A 22,472-nucleotide genomic window follows, 5' to 3' on the forward strand; every position below is an offset into this window, starting at 1 on the left:
CTTTCATCTTTTTGATCAATGGAGGCTCTGAAGAAGCCAGAGTCACCCCAGGTATCATTGATAAAACAAAAGAAGCAGTGTATTCAATGGCTTGTGGATGGGGAAGCTAAGTTTCAACATGACTTCCCTTCACAGACTCTCCCTCCCTTTCTGGACCCTAAATGTGCACCATACCAAGGCCTCTCCATGATGTAGAGGCCAACTGAGCCTGTGCCTGTTCATGTGGTCAGTGCTGATCTAGGCAACCTAGCAGTTGTGCTAGGTGACTCTTCACTTCCCTAAGACATCAGCTGGTCTCATGAAGCAGTCAGATCAACAAAACATAAAGGCACCTTTCACTTGTCCCCCATGGCTTCACAACAGGAGTTGTGACATGGCTTCATGGCTTCACAACAGGAGTGACAGAGGTACTAGCCCTCAACCAGTGCGCATGTGAACGAGGTACAAGAGGAGCCCCACTTTCAGAAACAAAGCCATGACCATCCTCCCTGACTCCAGAAAAAAAGCTAAAAGAAATTTGGGGAAGAGTGGAGACCAGAGTCAGCCCCGTGACCTGTGACTTCAGAGCTGGAGAGAAGTATCACTGTTCCTGCTCGCCTGGGACAAGCTCACAGCTCCAGGACCCCATCCTAGTCATTTGTCCATCAGGGCAATACCACTGAGAAATGGAGTGTGGCACCCCTGCACCCATGGTGGCCCCCCTGGGTCAGAGAAATAAAAGTCAACACCCAGGGCCCACCAAAATGGGACTGTGATAAACTACCTATTATTTTCAACTACAGTCTCATCCTTTAAATGCATTGCAGAATGAGATGGGATGGGCTTCAGGTCTGACTTTTCACTCTCTGGTTATAAGAAACCTAAGACCTGAACTTGAATTAAGGTACTGTGCCCTAGAAAAGCCCCCAGGTAGCCTGCAGAAGCAAAAAAAAAAAAAAAAAAAAAAAAAACCCAAAAAAACAAAAAACTCCTCTCCCTGGGAAGGTAGCATACAATTTGTCAAATACAGCGCTTAGCACACAATTGAAGAAAATCAGACATGCAAGGAAACAAGACACCTTGAATGAGAACAGGCAGGAACAACAGATAATAGAAAGAGACCCACAGGCACTCCGGGTGTGATGACTAGCAGATGCTGATTCCAGAACCACAGTTGGCTATGATCAAGTCAATAGAAAGCCAACCGGGGAAATTTCAGCAGGGACCCAAAAGCTATAGAAAGTACCATATGATATTTTGGAAAGAATGACATGCAAAGCTCGGAACTGACAAATACAATAGCCAAAAATAAGAACTCAACGGGCAGGCTTCACCACAGGTTTAACACAGCTGAGGAGGAAATTAATGACGTAGAGTATCGATCAGAAGAAATGATCCAGTACACAGCGGCAAAAACTGGGCATCTTGCTTAGAGACGGGAATCAGAAGTCTTCCGGAATAAACAGCAGGATAATCCCACAAGACTGTGGGTGGCATGTGGCAGGTCAACTTCAGCGTTGGAACAGGTTAAGTCAAAAAGTAAGTGCAAAGGGCCCAAACAAGATTATAAAACCATGGGCCTGAAACCTCAGTTACTTTCCAGGAAAGAACCAGCAATCTGTATCCAAATTAGGCCCAAACAAACCAAAACTACATGGATGTTTTGTCTAGATACTCCAAAAACAAACTCAAAACAACTGAGTTTTGACTCAATGAGTGCTTTTCCTCGCCAAATGGATCAAATGACATGGATGTTTGTGTATCATGAAGACCCACGCTACCCATATCCCTGGGGGAGGTCCAGACGGCGCCAGCTGACAGGATGCGTTACCCAGGGAAAGAGGCCACAGTTACCTTGGGGTGACCTCCAGGAAGCAGACTCGCCCACACTTCCAGCCCCCTTCTCTGCTCTTGGGAAACCGGAGAGGCCCCCGCTGCTGGCACGCCCCTCACAGATTTACTACTCTGTTCCCACCACTGTCTCCAGCCACCTCTAGTTGTTCAGGCTGTAATGCATTTTCTACATCTGTACAAGATTTATTCGAGGCAGGGAGATTTATTTAGCACATTCATGCTCAACAGAGAGGACAATTCCTCATAGAGTTCTGATCTCATTTGCCATTAGAAACCTGGATGAGATTGCTTGGGTGATGGGCGGCGAGAGTTGGCTGACTTTGGGTAGGAGTGAATGTGCGCGCGTGCATTTACATGGACGTGAAATTTACGTGTACCATGGGAAGTCCTGTGTGGGCAGGCTACTGTGTGAGTATTCTTGTGTGAATGATGGGAGAGCACAGGTGTATTTAATTATGCATACACCCAGATGTTGGCATGGTATATTCAAGCATGTGAACATCTGTATGGAAGAGTATGAAAATCTGTGTAATATGATGTTATCTAGATACATATACAAATAGAGGAGGATGAGCTTTAACAAATGATGGTGTGTACACATCATGATCGTGCATGTCCAGTCACACACTTGTATCTGTACAACCAGTGGGAGTGCAATCCATTACCAACCAAAGGATTCTTCTTTTTCTATTTTTAATGTTTATTTATTTATTTTTGAGAGTGAGAACACAACCAGGGGAGGGGCCGAGAGAGAGAGAGGGAGACACAAATCTGAAGCAAGCTCCAGGCTCCAAAATGGCAGTGCAGAGCCCAACACGGGGCTCGAACCCATGAACCGTGAGATCATGACCTGAGCTGAAGATGGACGCTCCACTGACTGAGCCACCCAGGCGCCTCCAGAGGATTCTTCTTAAACAGTGAGCCACATGATCTCTCCTCAGCTTAAAACTCTTCAAGAGTTCCCAGTGTGCTTAGGATGAAATTCCAACTCCTTAATCTGATCTTAAAGGCCTTGCATGGTCCAGCCTGCCCACCACACTGACCTCACTCAGCTGCCGGCTGGCACCCCTTCCCGCCCTGCTCTGGTCACACCAGCCTCACCAATGTTTCCTCCACCCACCATGCTGGCCTCTATTGTAATACTTGGGGATTCCCAGCCTGCAGGCTCTGCTCTGAGCCCTTCACTGCTTTTTTCACCACCCGAGGTGTCAGTCTGTTCAGTCTTCTATAAAAATACCATAGACTGGGTAGCTTATAATCGGACATTTGTTTTTCACAGTTCTGGAGGCTGGGAAGTCCAAGATCTAAGTGCTGGGAGATTCGGTGTCTGGTGAGGGCCTGCTTCCTGGTTCATAGATGGCTGTCTTTCTACTATGTCCTCACATGGCGGAAGGAGCAAGGGAGTTCACAGGGGTCTCCCTGAGAAGGGCGTTAATCCTATTCATGAGGGCTCTGTACTCATGACGTAGTCCCCTCCCAGAGGCCCCACCTGCCAACATCATCACATTAGGGATTAAGTTTCAACGTGAATCTCACTACAAACATTCAGTCCATGGCACCTGCCTCAGCTCAAATGTCTCCTCTTTAGAGAGGTCACTCCTCATTATATCGCCATTTCATTTTCTTCAGAGCACTTACTACCACCTGAAATTATCTTGTTCGTGTATTTACCTTGTTGACTGTCTCTCCACCAAAATGTAAGCTGCAGAGAGGGGGCCACTGCCTTCTTGTTCATGTCTATGCAGTGCTTGGCACCTAGGAGTGGCTCAGTAAGTATCTGTTGAATGAAGGACTTTACATGTGCAACCATGTGATATGTATAAGGAAAAATAAGATGCGGTGATTACCTGTGGACATTGGGCGCATGAATTAGAATGAGTCTGTATTACCATATATTTAATGTACAGTCATCCATTCAACCGCTATTGACTGAGCTCCTATCAGACACTCTAACAGACCCTGGAGACATGCTAATAGGCCCTACTCTCATCGAGCTTACAGACACATAATAAATTATCAAAAACATAAAATTATGCCCAGACTATGAACGCAAAGCATAGTGAGCCAAGAGTATTTGACCAGCCCATGTAGCTGAGTTGGGGCCTGAACAAAGGGATCCTGAGAGCTACAGGCACGGCCGAGCTGAAGCAGCACAGGTAAAGGCTGCACTTTGCACTTTCAAACACAAAGTGTATACAGTATATTAATTTGTAGTTGTCATCACTAGAGATCCTGAACGCAGAGCAGAAAGGACTTCTAGTCTTTTAGGATGAAACATATTCACTCGCTGACGCCCAAATGGGCCTCTCTCATGGCCTCTTGGCTGGTCCGGCTCCACCTCCCCCCACTTCCTTTACCCAATCCACCCAGCCAGGTTGATAAATCTGAAACAACACCTAATGGGCCAAATTAAAGCCCTTCAATTGAGGTTCAGGCCACCTGTCACCTGGCCCTTGCCCACATGGCCATCATTGCTAACCTCTTTCATGCTCCTACCAGGAGCTATGTGTGTTGCCCTATACTGAACACTCTGCGTCCTCTCTCTTAGTCCTCACGGCCGGTTGCACAGCTACCAGTCTGCCTAGTTTACAGATGGGGAGACAATAACTTGTCCCTGGTCATCCCATGAGTAAGTGTCAGAACCAGGTTCCATCCCAGCCCGACTCACTCCAAAGGCCAGTTTCTCCAAGGCCACTGCTTTTCTCATTCCTGCAGCCAGGCAGGTGACTCGCTGTCACTCCGGCCCAGGTGCCCAGGCCACGGCCCCTGCCATGGGATGTCCATCTCCCTCCCTTCCGCCACTGACTCAAGTCCTGTGTTCTGCATTCAACATGCATTTATGGAGCCGGGTGCCTTCACAGTGTTGGGAACAGGAGGTTGGGAGAGAACCATCCCGGCCTGCAGGAGCCCAGGGGCAGAACATCCCACCCAAAGCCGGATCCGAACTCTCAACCCATGCCAATCCCACCCTCTGAACTCCATTTTCAAACCTCACCACCCAGGGGGTGCTTGTCTCCAACAGATTACCAGTTTCTCAAGGGCAAAAACCCGGCCTTATATTTCCTTGCCTGCCTGACAACTTCTAGCAGACAGACCCTCCCTCAATTCATATTGGCTGATTATATTTCTCTTTGCCTTTTCCTGCTGAGACTTATGTTTGAACAAGTGGTGTGAATCTGGCATTTCACAACAGACAACCAGGCTCAGTGTTCAGATAGAACAGCTCTCACCAAAACAGGAGCTTTCCACCAGGCGAGCATTTGGCCTTAATAGTAGAAGGCTATGCTGAAACTAGACCCATGATATTGCTAACGGCTCTCCCTCACTGCTCGAACCTGAACACCAGCCACAAAGTGCATAAAAAAAGTAAGTTCGGTTCTAAATTTCACAACATGATGTTGAGCGAGAAAAGCAAGTGAAAGAAGAATATAGACTATAAAATTCTGTTTAGGTAAAAGTATTACACACACTTGTGGCACATTGTTATCTCCCATCCAACACATTCTTCTTACAACGTGACTTTGACATTGACAGACAGTTGATGTCTGTCAGTCTGTGTCTCCTCCTTTTGAAATTGGGTGGATTCTGTGATTGCTGTGGCCAATAAATTACGGCAGAAGTGATGCTAGGTGACTAAGGCTAGGCAATAAAAATGTAATGCATTTCTACCTTGTTCTCTTAGGACCCTTATTTTTGGAACCCAGCCACCAGGCTGTGAGGAAGCTCAAGCAAGCCATGGAGGGGCTCATATAGACAGGAGCACAGGCCCCCAACCCACGGCCTCGACTGAGCTCCCAGCTACAGCTGGCACCAGCTTGTTGGTCATGTGAATGGGCCATCTTGGATGCTGTATGGACCGAGCCAGCCAGGTACCCCTGTAAATGGGCCATCTTGAAATGGACTCTCCAGGCCTCAGTGGAGCCGACACCATGTGGAGAAGGGATAAGCCATCCTTGCTGAGCCCCGCCCAGATTTCAGATGTCTGAGCAAAGTAGACGATGGTTGTTTTAAGCCACTAATTTGGGCTTGTTGTCTGTTCTCAGTCATTTTATCAAGTATCACCAGGTAGGCTGTGGTATCGGATAACTGATACAACACCCAAAACCCAACACTATACGGCTTGTAAAGTGTGCACAGCAAAATCCTCATGGGTGCCTTCGAAGAAGTGGACTGGGAGCCTGGGAGCGAGATTGGCGGTGATGCTCCGGAGGGGAGTCTAGCTTCATCTGTTTTCCACCCATGCACATATTTCATAAAGGATGGTGTGTGCATACATTATTTGTATTGTTTCTAAACACATGGAAAAAAGACTGACAAACATTAAAAGCTGTTCTGGGAAAATGGATGTTTGTCATATTTTTCTGCTATTTTAGTTTTCCAAAGCCAATTAAAAAAAAAAAAATGTGGCAACCTTTTAAGAATCCAGTCTACCATCTGTGTGAACCCAGGTATAGAGTCTGTGATTTGGAGACTGAGACTGTGTCTCTCAACGAACCTCCAACCTCTTCCACTCTTTTTGTTTTCATTCTGAGGCTCCCCAGATTCCCTGCCTCCCCTCCACTGTCCCCATGGCTCTCATTGTTATCCTTTCCCTCTGGGATCCTAATTCAGTCTCCAGCTCCAGGGCTGCCTCCCTGCCCTGCCCCAGTCTCCCAGGGGAGGACAGTCTCCCTGTGCCCTTCTTCCCACACACACCCCCCCACCCCCACCCAGGGCCCTGCTCCTCACCTCTCCCCAGTGGCTCGTCTATCTTCTACTTGCCTTGCCTCTTCCATCTACAGATAAGCTCAAGTTTATTCCATTTATAAATTTCAACACATGCACAACCTCCAGCTATCTGCATAAATCTCTTCTTCCTGACACAAACTGTCACCCGTCCTGGTGCTCACACTCCCCTTCTTCCCCACCGCTGACCCACTGGCTCTATAATCTGACACAATCTGGCTCTGGAAGGGGCCCCTGAAGTGCCAGTTCTCAGGGCACTTGCTTCACCTCACTGGCATCTGACAACACCCGCACCCCCTTCACCCCCTCTCCCCTGGCTCTGGTGCAACACTCGTCTCCTCTTCTGCTTCAACACCTCCCCGCCTCCCTGGCCATGCCTGTCCCGCTGGGGCGGACATCCCTACCCCCTTCTCTGCCTTCCCTCCCTGCCCCACTCCTGCACCTCCCCTGACGTCTCCTCCTCAGGCCCCCGCCTCTCCTGAGCACTAGACTCACACTTGCAGCTGTTTATTGGTAATTTCCACGCAGATGTCCCAGAGGCACTCCAAACTCACTCCGTCCCAAACTACATTCATTCTCATCCCTCAAATTAAACCCATCCTTCCTCTCCCCTTTCCCTTCTCAACACACAGCACCATCGTCATTCACTCATCGCCTGGTTCAGAGGCTTGGGGATCACCCCAGCCTCCTTCCCCTCTGCCTCCCGCTTATAATTGGTTATCAGGTCTGGTGCATGATTCTTCCTAATTAGCTCTCAAATGCAGACTCCATCTCCCAGAGGCCCAGGCCCTCATCGTCTCTCACCTAGATTCCACAATTATCTCCTAGCTGCTTTCCCTGTCTTCAGCCTTGCTCCCCTGAAAATCAGGAATCACATCTCTGCCAGACTGAAGTTTCTCAAATGCACGTCTGGTCTTATCACACCCCTGCTTATTATCCATCAAGGGATAAAATCCAAACGCCCCAGCCTGGCATTCAGGGCCCTTCATGATCTGGCCTCATCCCCAACCAGGTCCCCACTTGAGCCCATACCCCAGAAAGCCCTCAGCACTAATCACACCTTTCTACTTGTATCTGTCTACTTGTATCTGTGTCCCTCCACCTAGGACACTCTAGTCAACAAGCGACCTCCACTTCTTCGAAACATTTACGGGATGTCACCTCCACCTGCAGATCCTCCCTAGCATGCTGAGTATTTCTACCCTTCCAGACATCATCTTGCTGAACTGAAGTAATGTCTTGTGTATCAGTTGCCCGGGGATACAGGTGCTCTGAGAGCTGGAACCATGGCGATCATCTCTGTGTCCCGGAACCCAGCACTAAGTGCCTCTACTTAGTTGGGGCTCCATACGTTTTGGCTAACTCTGGAGCTTCCAAGAATCAGACATGAAAATTCAGAGGATTCTAATTAATGTGGGCCATTTATGTAATTGTTGCTGAAATAGGAAACCGGAACATACAAGCTCCTGCCTCTAGGGGGTATATATATAGCAACAGGACCTTCCCTGTCCTACCTATGGAATCTTTGTGAATGATTCTTTCATTATGTAGAAGCAGTTGGTGAGGAAATGTGTCACTGTTATAAGTGATGGAACAAGAAGGTGGGGAGGGAGGTGCCCAAGAGGAGAAAGGGAAAGTAACCCCCAATCCTACCTAACCACAGGATTTGCGTTATTCCTACACATTCTCAGCTTCTTCCTCGCCCCCCACCTCCCTGCTTCTCTCCATCTAAAAACATTCCCAGGGAACTGAAGCCCTAGCTAGCTCACACACTTAGTGTTGTCCAACAAGCGAATTCCTGAAACAAACCACCAAGGGCCATGTAGACAGAGAGGGGGCACAATCCATTCTCCTCAGTGAGCACGTGGATGTCCGTGGGCTCCACAGAAGTGACGAGTGCCGCCCCCATTGCAAATGGCACTGGGCTATGCTCTCGGTGACCTGAGGAGAAAGAGAACAGCTCTTGGCAAAACAGCTGTTCCGTTTCCCGCTCCGGTGCCTGGAGCCCACCGTTATGCCTCCAAGGTGGCCATAATGTCACTCAAAGTCGGGTGCCACCAACAGAGTCAATACAGCCTAGCCGGTGCCTCAGCGAGGTGTCAGGTCCTGTGACACCGCCACGTCCCACCCTGACTCCTGGCCACACCCAGCTCCAGTCACACACACACACACTCCCAGGCCACGGCCACCAAGAACCAGGAGCCCACCTTCCCTCACTGCCCACCCGCCTTGGAGCTTTCTTGAAGCTCATTGGGCTAACTCTACCCATTGGTCTAACTCCAAGGCGGCCCCCAGCAGGATCCTCCCAGGTCCAGGGGCCCCACAGGGTGAGAGCGAATTAGAGGGAAGAGTCCCCGGAACAGGAGATGAAAAGTGCGAGCTGGCCGCTGCAGACAATCCTCCGCCTCCCCCACTGGTGTCTCGTCTTATTTAACAGGAGAAATCCCCAGAGCAGGGTCCTTAACTTCTCCAGGCGCGGCCGGCAGACAGGAGCACTCGGGAAATGTTAAGTGAAATCTCTAAGAGGTCCCACTGAAAGCCTGGCAGTCTCCAGGGCTGAGAAAAGCCTTCAGACCAGAGTAGGATCTTCAGCCACAAGGGCAATGGCCTCGGATGCTCCCCCTCCACTCCCCTTCCGGGGGCTCAGATGGGAGCAGAATGGGCCGCCCTTCCGAATCGGGGTAGCAGGGGCGGCAGAGCCATTCTGTGGTCTTTGAGGCTGTCTTGGGGGTAAAGGGAGGGGATGGCAGGGCCTCTTACAGCTGCTTTGATGACCGTTCCCAGCAGTGGGGAATGTGTGGCAATGAGCTATCCCTCTTCCCCCCTTCTCCCCCCGACCCTAGCTGCAGCACTAATAAGCACACTGAACTGGCAGGAAGTGAAGAAGTCCCATCTCCTAGCACAGCCTCCCGTGTGAGGAGGGAAGTGGGGTGCAAGAAGCACAGGGGAGTGACGCTGCTTTCTTGGGAGCAGCTGTGAGCCTTGGTGGGGATCAGATCTGGGACAGGGACCTCATCAGCTCCCCCATCAACCAGTCAACTGTGGAGCCTTCTGATCATAGTCCCCCCTAATGAGGATGTGGGGCAGCCTGACAGTGACCTCAGGCCTCTCAATCCGGTCTCTTCAGACCACTCCACCCAGAATCACCCCACCCACACGTCTCTAACACCCCTCCGCAGCTCTGGGGCCCCTGTCTTGTCTCCCCAGTGAGCATGGTAGATATTACTCACTGCTACGTCTCTATCCAGCCTCCAGCACAGGGCCGGCACCTAGCAGAGGCACAGAAAAGGCGTGTTGGTTGACTGAACGATGGGACATGTGGGCAGGCAGAGAAGGTAAAGGGAGCACGACCAGGTCACCCTGTGACCTGACTTCTGACTGTCCCCTCCCCTTTCCTGGCTCAAATAAGCACCCACAGTGTGCCAGGCACTGAGGGAAACACAGAGCCACCACCACCTCAGGGAGATTGGGCCTAAACACACAAAAAGCTAAACCACAAAATAACACAAGATAAGAAGAGGTATCTCAACATCACTCATCATCAGGGAAATACAAATCAAAACCACAATGAGATACCACCTGACACCTGTCAGAATGGCCAACATGAACAACTCAGGCAACAACAGATGTTGGCGAGGATGCAGAAAAAGAGGATCTCTTTTGCATTGTTGGTGGCAGTGCAAGCTGGTGTCGCCACTCCGGAAAATAGTATGGAGGGGCCTCAAAAAACTAAAAATAGAACGGCCCTACGACCCAGCAATTGCACTACTAGGCATTTATCCACGGGATACAGGTGTGCTGTTTCGAAGGGACACATGCACCCCCATGTTTATAGCAGCACTATCCACAACAGCCAAAGTATGGAAAGAGCCCAAATGTCCGTCGATGGATGAACGGATAAAGAAGATGTGGTATAGATATGCAGTGGAGTATTACACGGCAATCAAAAAGAATGAAATCTTGCCCTTTGCAACTACGTGGATGGAACTGGAGGGCATCATGCTAAGCGAAATTAGTCAGTCAGAGAAAGACAAATATATGACTTCACTCATAGGAGGACTTTAAGAGACAAAACAGATGAATGTAAGGGAAGGGAAACAAAAATCATATAAAAACAGGGAGGGGGACAAAACAGAAGAGACTCATAAATATAGAGAACAAACTGAGGGTCACTGGAGGGGTTGTGGGAGGGGGGATGGGCTAAATGGGTAAGGGGCCCTAAGGAATCAACTCCTGAAATCATTGTTGCACTATATGCTAATTTGGATCTGAATTTTTAAAAATTAAAAATAAAATTTTTAAAAAAGAAGAGGTATCACAAGACAGAATATAATTAATTGCCAAAGGAGGCAAACAGACATGAAAAGCCAAGCGTCAAGGAGGAAGGGACTGAGGTGAGCTGCTTGCTGCTGGAAAAGGCATCAGAGAAGAGGGGGGATCGCATTTGAACCTTAAATGGGGTTGGGGAAGCACATGGATTTGAATACCCCAAAGGCTCCTAGAAAGCATTCCAGGTGAAGATCGTGCCTGAGCGCTGGCACGGAGGTGAGAAGCAGAGATCTGGGGCCAGGGTGTGGTCCAGTCTGACCCCACCAGGGTTTCTGAGGGTAGGAGGAGTGAGAGATAAAGCCAGAGCGCCGATGTGGGGCTAAGCATGGACACTAGCCAAACAACAAACTTAATCCCACAGGTAAATGACGACGGAAAACAGGGAATATGCAATTAACCAGCCAGACCCTGGTTTCCCACACCACCCCAGCTCTTCTGCTTTCAGAAGAAAAGCACAAGTGAAGGTCAGGGCCTGGGCCTTCAGAAGTGGGCACGATGCCCAAAAAGCAACAAAAAAAGGCAGACAACCCGGGAGGAAAATGAGTGAAAACTTAAGTAGTAACTTTAAAAAAGGATATCCAAGTGGCCAACAAGTACACGGAAAGAAGCTCATCTTTTTCAGGCATCAGGGACATGTACATTGGAATCAAAAGGGGACACCATAAACGCCCACCAGACTGGCTAAAATAAAAAGACAGAAAGTACTAAGTGTTGGCAACACGGAGCAACAGCGATCTGCCGTCACCGCCGGTGGGAGTGCAAATTGGCAAGAGCATTTTGGAAAATGCATAGCCTTCGATGACAAAACAAAACACACACGGGCCCGATGACTCAGCAAGAGAATGTGTTTATCAGGAGGCATAGAGAAGTAAGTTCACAGCAGCCTATTCATCGCAGCCCCAGACTAAAGACTATCGAAATGTCATTAACGATAGAATGGACAAATAAATGGAGGTACGTTGTCATAATGGAGTGTGACACAGCAATGAGAGGAAACAATCTCCAGGTACAGATAACGACCCGGCTAATGTCACAAGCAACGTGAAGTGGAAGAAGACAGTCACAAGCGAGTGCGTTTTGAAAAGTATTATTCTAGTTCGAAGACTAATCTATAGTTCTCGAAGACACAGCTGGGGAAATGAGGCGTTTCTCCTTCTCCCTCAGGGGTGCTGGTGATGTTCTGTCTCTCTCTTCATCCAGCCGCAGGTAACACAAGTGTGTTCACTTTGTGAATTTCATCCAACTATACATTTACGATTTGTGCACTTTTCTCTGTTTATATTTCAGTCAATGATTTTTAAAAAGAGAGCATATGCAGAACCCTGTCCACAGGAATTTGCCCCTGAGTGTCCCCACTCCTACTTACCCCTTGCCCCCTGATGTAACGGGTCTCGGTTGGTAGTGAAACCTTCCTCTGGCCCCTCCTGAACTTAACATGTTTCTTGACATGTTGCAGAGCCGATCCTCTGTCCCCGAGCTATGATGTCCTGACCAAGCTCTCCATCCCGGCTGACCCACCTCTAACCAGCTCACCTGCTCCTGGCATTGACACCCAAGCCCTCCCTCTGGCACCCCCGACACCCTCCAGGAAACAGCATTTGAGTGGGAGTGGGGCTGGCAGGGATATGCTCAAAAGGTATGTTAGGAATATTAATGTAGCAGTGGGCTGGGGGTGGGGGTTGGGGAGTGACCAGGAGCCCAGCCCTGCCAGGACACCAGCCTGGAAAGGATGAGGGCAGCAGCGTGAAGAGAAGGCCGCAGAGGCTGGGAAGGGAGCAGCATCCTGGGAGCGTCCCACCTTGGGAGGGAGACCGAGCCCCTGGCAGAATCAAGCTCTGGGAACCCAGCCCTCTCCTGGCAAACTCACCTGCTGAGGAAGTAACTGCCTGAACAAACAGTACTTTTACCTCCTAAGGAGTAAAATGAACTAAAATAGAGCCATTTCCCATTCACCTGGCTGGCTGGGTACAGTCTGTTTACAGGTTATGAGAAATAGAAGTGGGGTGTGCGGAGAAAAACCCGATCTGCACCAGTGCCCACCCTCCATTCCAGGTCCCCATCCTAACACCGCATTGCTCACACCAACATGAATTCCACTAGCAATGCAGAGAATCAATTTAATTATTCAGGCCCAGGTATCCAGAGCTTGAAACATACTCATTCTTTCCTCTGTATTTCTAAACTCACCATCATTCTAGAAATACAAGGTTTCAGGTCTCCCGATACCGCTGGCACTTTGCAGTCCTTGACCCTCCACGGCTCCTTTCCCATATATCTCTCCCTGTCAACCCACCCCCCACACACAAAGGGTTGCTCAGGAGGGACAGAGAGGAAAGTCTGGGGGAAATGTACCCTTCGAAGCTGGTATCCGGGTGAGATCCCACATTATTCCTTGTTAATGCTCTGTTGCAAAATACACTGAGTGTTGTATTTCAATCCACACTGATGCATATTTCAGGGCAAATTTCCTATTGCCTGTCACAGCTCAGGGGAAAAATGAATGCACATTTCCCCAGCTCCATTAGCTGGGGAAACAGGCTCACACTGCTAGCAGGCACGTTCCCCGCAAGTGAGGCGAGGGAATGAGATCACTGGGAAACAGTCCCGTGGGGTCCACGCACGGGGCACACGGGTGCACAAGGTCTCGCCCTCCTGGGGGTAAGTGCCAGAGGCCCCCTGGGGCAGGGCCAGGCACATCCACCAGAGAGGGGATCAGCCCAGGGGTCCTGACCCTGGCCTTCATTAGTGCTGTGGTCCACAGCTGTTCCCTGTTGCCTTCCTGCTTTAACCTGTCTTCTCTTTGTCACCCCTACTTTAGACAGACAGATAGGGTCGCAAGGAAAACAGGCCACAACTTCTCTCTTTCTTCCTTGAAGGAGGAGTCCTGATGCCTCTGACTCTGCTGGCCTGAGAAAGCAAAGGCATGGTCTGGGGCAGGGGCCTCACACTTCCAGGTTCCCAAAGGAGCCAAGGACAAGTTACCCTGACACCCATTCCCTACGCTCTGCTGGGCGTGGGCAGGCAGAGATGGCTCCTGCTCCAATCAGTCCCTTCGTCCACCACCCTGTAGGGCCACCATTCCTAACAAGTCCCCAACCCTAGCTTCCTGTCTCTCTCTCTAAGTTTCTTCATTTATTTTGAGAGAGTGCGCAAGCAGTGTTGAGGCACAGGGAGAGAATCCCAAGCAGGCTCCGCAGTGTCAGTGCAGACTCGGGACTTAAGCCCAAGAACCAAGAGACCATAACCTGAGCTGAAATCAAGAGTCCGACACTTAGCCGACTGAGCCACCCAGGGGTCCCAAGCTTCCTGTCTCTTAGTCACGCTCTCCAAGCCATCCCTTGTGCCCTGCCAGAGTGAGATCCTGGAGTGCACATCTCTCTCACCTGCATCCTTCCCACTGAGCATTCACAGCCTTTCTGAGGGTGGCTGCTTCCTGTTCCCCTCCAGCCTCATTTCTCCCTGCCCGCCTCCCAGTATTTTTGCCCTCCTCCCCAGCCTTTCAAGTCCCTCCAGGATACTTCCCACCTCCAAGTCTCTGTTCTTGTGATTCCCTCTGCTTGAAATGACGATCTTCCCTTTGTCCATCTGGAAAATGCCCGATGTTTCTTCTAGCACCAGCTCAGGCTTCTCCTTTATGAAGTCCTCCCCGAATCCCTTCAGCAGAACTGACAGCTTCCTCTCTTATCCCACTGTACCCTATAATTTTATCTTAGCACTTGCCTTCCTATACTGAGATTACTTGTTTGTGTGCTTGGACTGTAAGCCCATGGAGGGCAGGGGCTGTGTCATCACTAAGCATCTTTGTATCCCCAGCACGCAGCAGAGTGCCTGGCCCTTGGTGGGTACTCAGGAAAATGCTTGCCAAATGAATGAGTGAGAACTCTCAAAGACTCCAGTGAGATGTGTTTCCAATGGAAGTGTCCTCCTCTGGGAGGTCCTCAGGCCCCCAACAGTGCAGCCTTTGGTTCCCTTGCCTTAAACTCCAAAAGGCTGTATTGTGTAGCTTCCAGCCACTGGACGCTGAGTGCCCCCATCTGTGTGACAGGTTTGTGTTGCTGTCTCCTGTCACCTCCTTCACCCCCATGGGAGTTTAGTCTGAATCTCTACCACGTCGCCCATAGGCAGAGAGGAGCCCTTGGCTCTGCCAAGACTAGCCCTGGGCTGGGCGTGTTGTAGACCTTCAGCTGAGCTTGAAAACTCAGTAGAGAAGGGAACTCTGTGAGTGGGGGTCTCCTCTCGACCGGGCACTGGAGAGGGAACCCTGTGATGGTAACTCCAAAGGCACGTGTGGCTCTGACAAGGAGGGGCTCTGTTTCTATGAGAAACAGCCTTGTTTGTTTCTTTGTTAAAAGAATAGATCCTCTTCTGCACCATTAATATTTCCCTCTGGGAACCTGAGGGTGAAAGCTCTCCTTCTCCTCCCCTGCGCCTTCCTATTTGCCAAGTCCTTTGCACCTAACACTGAACTGAAGCTAAAAGAAGCAAGAATAGTCTTTCCAGCCATCACAGTTCTGAGGGCATATTAATGGAATAGGGACAGTGCCCCAGATGGCAGCGTGGGCCTGCTCCATGCTGCAGCCCATCTGGTCAGCCAGGGCCCCTCCTGCAGCAGAGGCCAAGAAAACAGAGATAACTTTCTCGCAGGCAAGAGCCTGGCTTCCTGGTCACTGGCGTTCCCTGTACCCAGGGGCTGGATTTCAGAGCGGAACACCAAACACGCTTTCATACTCCCACCGCAGTGTGAACTCTGGCAAGCTGAGTCTCACTTTCCCCAACCGTAAAATGGGCAAATGCAATCTGCCATAGTGACCTCACTCCTTGTCCTCCACCCCTAGTGTCAGAAGGGTGAAATGAAGGGATGTGGTAAAAGCCCACTGAGGTTTTCCCTCATTCCTTAGCAAGGATGATCCTGTCATTATAACGCTCTGAGCTGTGCCCGTGGGAGGACACAGTCAAGGGTCTACGATGAGGCAGGGAATAGTCCTGCTAGATGTTCTGATTTGGCCTCCTGGACAGCGCCCAGGTATCGAGCGGAGAAATGTGTCAGGTTGGAAATGAGAGATAGCTACAGAGGGATTTGGCTCTAACCCCAAAATCCTGAATTGCGTTTTCCCCTCTGTTAAGCAAGCATTACTCATCCATCTCCCACGCCTGTGATGTTACATGAGACCTTGGAGGGAGAGAACTGCAGACCCAAAGAACAAGAGGATCCACTTGGTTGCGGCAGGAGGGCATGGGACTAGAAGCCGGAAGAACTTCCTGATGGGGGAGGAGCCTGTGAGACTGGGAAATGGGTGGCCAGAGGCACTGGCCCCATCTCTGTCCTTGGGGTCTTTCAGAACTCAGGAGCACGGGCTGAGTTAGGCTGTTCATCTTACAGCCGTGTCCTCAGGTGGCCCCTAGTCCAGCTTCTGGTGGGGATGGGAGACATGGGAAAGGAGGAAGATCAAATGGGAGCCAGAATTTGGAGGTTCTGTTTGGGGTCTGGAGCTTCACAGAAGGTTCAGTCCTCCTGGGAGCAGCTCCAGGAAGGCCACCACCCACTGATAGGGTGGCTGAGGCTCAGCATGGGAAGGCACTCCCTTCAGCCGCACCATGGGGCCAGGCCCCCATTGCAAATCTGGCCATTCTCCTCCCTGAATTCCTGGTATACTTAAGGGGCTTACTCTCCTCCCTACTGAGCTGATCAGAAGGGGCACTTCCCCAACACACACACACACACACACACACACACACACACACACACACAGAGTCACTCCCATCATCCCATCCCCCATTGGGGACCAGCCAGCCTTCTTGGCACAGCTGCTTGTGGCTGTAATTCTATCCCGGGATCCCCATGACATCATTCCCCACATGGTCAGTGGGGAAGGGGAGGAGGGAACAAGGTGGCTTTGGGACGGGGAGAAAGGGCCAAGAGACTTGTCCCTGAAGACACACCTCTAAGGAGAGGCATTGTGGGAGGGGCCCAGCTCCACAACCCCAGAGCTGTACAATCTTAGGCAAATCATTTAACCCCTTGGAGCATTCTCACTCATCTGCATAATAGGGCCATTCTACAGGGTTGTTTTCAGTACCCAAGAGGCAGGGAGCATTGTGGGAGGGGAGGGCTTCACCCCCCCATCCTCCATCCACCATCAGCATCCCACCATGCCCTCTCAGATATCCCAGGGGCTGCATGTTGCACCTTTGTTTACCCCTAACCATCCTCTCGGTCATTCACCAACATTCTGAATGTTGGACAGTGTAGCCACCCCATAAAGCAGGCAAGTCCAGAATAAAGGACTATGGGCCTCTGCCCTCTCCCCTGTAAAAGTACACCCTGAGAAGGTTGCCCCACAGGACCTTCTGCACAAAACTCACTCCTCCTTGGGGAAGTGCCCCCACACCCATGATTCTGAGAGTCAGGGAAACCCAGGAGCCCCACACCTACCAGGAGGGCAGCATGAAACATCTGATTACACAAACCTGCCATGGTCCCTGCTGAATATTTCATACAGGAGCAATGATCCATTAGTCACCATCAATTATTCATCCTCATCAGGGCCAGCGCCAGGGACACAGCATGGGAGCAGCTGGAGCTGGGACCCACACCCACTCTACCTCCACTCCCTGTCGAAGGCAACCAGAAATCTCTCCCATTCCCCCGCCCACCTAGGGTCCTACTGAGCACCCACCTCTGAAAAGTGTGCATGGGTAGTCAGATGGATATGACCCCACTGAACAGATGGCCAGCAAGTCACAGGCCAAGCTGAGACTGCAATGCATGAGCCTCACAGTAAGGATTTCCAAGAAATAAGAAATAGACACACTCTCTTTATCAAGTTCAACAAGCATATTTGGCAGCAGGTTGATGTCACAGAGGTGGCTGGACCAAAGGTACCGGGTATGTGTCCCTTGTAAAGACTCCTACTGCCAGGCCAGCTCTGGCCCCATTCTGAAGGTCTCCTTCCTTCAAAAGAAATCACAGAATCATGGACTCTCACAGTTGAAGAGAAAAGACCCTCAAGACCAAGCCATCAGTGTGACAGGAGCCCCTCCAGCAACATAACAGGTAAATGGCCCCTGGCCTCTGCTGAAATGTACCTAAGGACAAGGTGCTTGTGTCTCCTGAGAAAAGCCACTGAGTGTCTGGACAGTTCTAATCCTTCAACATTCATTCCATAAATATTTACTGAGTATCTTCCACGTGCCAGGCACCAATAGAGACACTAGGTTTACACCCAAAACAGACCAATTCTTGCTCTATTTGAAGGGTGTTGGGGTGTCTGGATAGTTCAGTTTGTTGAGCATCTGACTCTTGATTTCAGCTCAGATCATAATCCCAGTGTCATGGGACTGAGCCCCACGTCAGGCTCCACACTTAGCGTGGAGTCTGCTTAAGATTCTCTCTCTCTCTCTCTCTCTCTCTCTCTGCCCCTCTCCCCTGCTCATAGTTTCTCTCAAAAAATAAAATAAATAATTTTTTTTAAAAAAAGAACTGTCTTCCTAACAGTGGGTCAAAATTAGTCTCCATGTATCTTGTGCTCTCTGGGTCTGGTAGGAGATGAGAAGTAGAATCAATTCTCTTTAAGACCAAAGCCTTGGGCTTACTGCAGTTAAGACTATGGGACCCAGTTTGCTCCTCCAGGCTGGACTTGCACCCCCAAACCATCTCCCTGTTTGGGCAATGGTTTTCAGGACTTGGACCTGAGCAATGGGTACTCTTGGTGTTAGCGGAGTGTTAGCCCCCAATTCTCCCTCCCCCAACAAGAATATTGTACCCACACATGCAAACACCAGTCTTCTCTGCCAAGCAAGATACTTGTTCTATCTCTGACTCCAACTCCACTCCCAAGAACTGGTTTTGTCCACTGGTAAGGCAGGCAGTGAACCACCCGGTGTTAAAAATGACACAGGAAAGCAGTGCCTTAAATACGTTCCTCAAACAGCCTTCACCATCCTGGAATCCCATCATTACTTATCCAGCCTTTTCTGGGTAGGCATCACTGCCTATTCAACATGCAGATGCCTTTTTGTTGGGAGGAGTGCCATGTTCAGCAGAGGAGCAGTTTGAATCTGTGCCTGGGGCTGCAGAATAAGACATACCGCACTGTTTTCAGGGCTAGGGGAAGGGAGATGAGATTAGCAGGCCTGGAAGAGTGGCGAGGACTGGGTAGCATAGAACAGCTGGTAGGCACTTGACATCTCTAAAGGGAGAAGAAGCCAAAGAAGAGATAGGAGGTAGCCTGAATATTGTCTGGAATTTCCCTTTTGTGTAAGGTAAGTTATGGAGAGTTTCAAGTGATCCCACCCAGTAAGTAGAGCCTGAGCTGCTTCTCTCATCACCCAAAGGATGATCGTTACACATTCTCCCCGACGCTAAGTGCCCTGGACAGGGAAACAAGGAGTGTTCGGATTATCAGTTTAGTGAAATATATGGTGGTCAAGTATATAGTGGTCAATATCTAAGTGGGGAAGATGAGAAACGAAGGAACTGGAGAATAGAAAAGAAGAGCTTCTTTTGTCTGCAGGATTTTCTGGGGCCTGCAAGAAAAGGACTGACCCCATTCAGATGAACCAAGAGGCTGAAAAGGTGGTGTATCCCTACTACAGGCACATAAGGACACAGCCATGGTCTGGCACTCTATCTTCTCTCCCACCATCACAGGCAGACTCCCCCAGCCCTCAGGGCTCTGAAGAGCCTCCAGTCTCTGCCCACCCTACCCCCACACTGGGCCCCATGCCAATCTATGCAGCCATTCCTCCTGTTGTAAGAAGAACTCCCACTGCAGCTCCCACAAGTGAGGGAGGGGCTCAGTTCTAACACCCTGCTGACCTGCCAGTGCAGAGAAGACTAGATTCTTCACTCTCATTCCTACATAGCCCCTCCCCTCCAGGGATGCCTAATCAGCTCCAGCTTCATGGCAGTACTCTATCTATCTTCAGTTAAGTTTCGTGTAACAGACTGCACCATGCCACAAAAGCCCTCCCTTCCCACCAACCCAGGAAAGATTTTGCCTATGAGTGGAGTGGGCAATGAGGTATCTGGAATAACAAATATTACAGGGAAGATGCCCCTGTGCTAAACATTTCAGCAAGCTGGAGGGAGATGCCAGTCACTGAGTTTGGGAGACTCAGTGGATTCCAAGACCCGAGGTCATGTATTCCTATAACCTACAAGCTAAACTGGACCTCCCCTAACCTAGGTCATGTGTGTCAAAGCTACTTTTAAAGACCTCTTGTGAAAGATGATTATAGATACTCAGGCTCATAGCATATTTGGAATTCATTCCTCTCATTTTATAGAGTAAAAAGTGGGATTCAGGAAGAAGAGGTGGCTTGGCCAGGGTCTTGCAGTCAATAAAAAGTGATAACAGTTCTTCACAACACCAATTATCTTCTCATCCCAGCCTCTATCTCCAAAATTGGAAAGTCAGGACTTAGCCTGTGACCGTCCAGTCTGGAGAGAGAGCACGCACAAGTGCAGTGCTCTGTCCGTGGTGCTGAAACTCCCCTCTCAAGCAGCCAAGAAGCATTGTTGACATGCCTCTAGCATTGTAAAGGTGATATGGGGGATTTGGGAGGAAATTGATAATATAATCCAGGAGACCATTTACATGAAGGAGTCAGAGACTAATTCTAAAGGCATAAATAGGCATATGAGCGTGGGAAAGGGGGCAGTGTACTATCCCTACCCTTGAACAGGGTATGGCCCCCTGACTTTAAGACACTGAGATACAGGTCCTTTCAGAGAAGCTAAAAGTGAGAGAAAACAAAACAAAACAAAACAAAACAAAACAAAACAAAACAAAACAAAACAAAACAAAACCATGACTATACTGGTCAGCTTCAAAGTTTCCATGGGGAAACTTTCTAAGAAGGAAGTCACCAAAGGGAAGGCCAAGAGAAATTTGGAGACTATGTGGATTAATAGGAGAAACTTTAGAAGATGTGGGGTGATTTTGAAAGGTTCTGCCATAAGCCTGGAGGCTGGGCATCAGGATTTTTCAAGGTCATACCTCCAAAGTCCAGAATTATGACTGTGATCCTTCTGTGGTTCTTGGAGTCAAGTGGGGGAGGGAGGGATGTGTGTGTGTGTGTGTGTGTGTGTGTGTGTGTGTGTGTGTGTGTGTAATTAAAAAATCACTGTCAGGATTGTGTTAAAAAGGAGTTGAGTCTAGCCTGAGCCCCAAACTGGAGTCCATACTGAAAAAGTCTGGAAGCCATGTTCTTCACAAGATCCCCAGATCTTTACTCTCTTCAGTATTGAGGCTGAGTGATAGTGGCTTGTTGGCAAAGCAAATGTTCAGCATGTGTGAATGGATCACATACAAGGAGCTGTTTTAGGGGCACCTGGCTGGTTCAGTCAGTAGAGCATGCAACTCTTGATCTCAGGAGTCATGAGTTGAAGCCCAGCATTGGACACAGAGCCTACTTAAAACAAAACAAACAAAGAAGCTGTTTTAGCAAGGGATGCACAGCACCCTGAATTTAAATGGACAGCCCATGTGCTCACTTTGGCAGCACATATACTAAAATGGGAATGATACAGAGAAGATTAGCATGGCCCCTGCACAAGAATGACATGCAAATTCCATGGACAGCCCACGTGGTAGCAGACATCTGTATACTCTGCTGCAGGTTTGACTCTCATAAGGGAAGTCTCCTGATGCTGAGTTCACACTCACACACACACACACACACTCACACACACACACACACACACACACCATCCCTCATCTCAGAGACGTCATCCTAACACTGATAAAGAAGAGACTTTCACTCTCCCAAGCCCTATTATGTCCAGCATTACTCTGTTCCTCTTCTTCCTCCCCACCCTACTCCTCCTCTTCCTCTTTTCCTCCCATGCTGTGATGCACTCATTGAATACAAGTCAACTATAACAACTGTGCACACAGTCAACTCTTTCCAGCATGTCTATATCCACACTCATAAACCCTGGGATAGAGAGAATCTTGGTGGTCAATCTATCCTTTATAAATATCTACCCTGTCCCAGACTTTCTTCTTTTTTTAATGGTTATTTATTCATTTATTTAGAGAGTGGGGGAGGGACAGAGAGAGAATCCCAAGCAAGCTGCGCACTGTCAACATAGAACCCGACATGGGGCTCAGCCCCATGAACCGAGATCAGGACGTGAGCCGAAATCAAGAGTCAGATGCTTAACCAACTGAGCCACAGGCACCACAGAGACTGTCTTCTCTTTGGAGATCTCACCATCTGTTTGCTCTTCTGTCACAGTGTCTAACCACATTTACTGTTCAGAAATTCCTCTTTGTATCTACCTGAAATCCATGTTCTAGATTGCCTTTCTGACATCATGAATCATTAAAGATGCAAAGCATCTTCCTCACTGGGAGTGGGGGGCAGGGTTTCATTGGACCTTTTGTAATCTGCAGGCAGACACATGGATGACTGCAATACTCCCCCTACCTACATACACATGGAGAGCCTGTGACCATGGGTAATAACAACAAAAAAGCCCAAGGACACAAAGAATCCTGGAGATGGCATCTGATCCATCTCCTGTTTTTAGAGACAGGACTACCGCAGGGTCCTCTGAGAAGGCCAATCCCATGCCC

At 49.5% G+C, this 22,472-nt stretch overlaps 1 protein-coding gene and 1 non-coding gene across 2 annotated transcripts in view; one reads left to right on the forward strand and one right to left on the reverse strand.

The window, feature by feature from the left end:
• Nucleotides 1-22,472, reverse strand: part of SYT2 (synaptotagmin 2) — a 102,400-nt gene that overhangs the window by 68,019 nt on the left and 11,909 nt on the right. The window lies entirely within an intron of this gene.
• On the forward strand, nt 21,378-21,484 carry LOC132687009 (U6 spliceosomal RNA). The gene has a single exon (XR_009613952.1). It is a non-coding gene; the product is annotated as a U6 spliceosomal RNA (small nuclear RNA).

Source organism: Panthera onca, chromosome F1 (genome assembly GCF_046562875.1).
Source record: "Panthera onca isolate mPanOnc1 chromosome F1, mPanOnc1 haplotype 2, whole genome shotgun sequence".
Classification (NCBI taxonomy): domain Eukaryota; kingdom Metazoa; phylum Chordata; class Mammalia; order Carnivora; family Felidae; genus Panthera; species Panthera onca.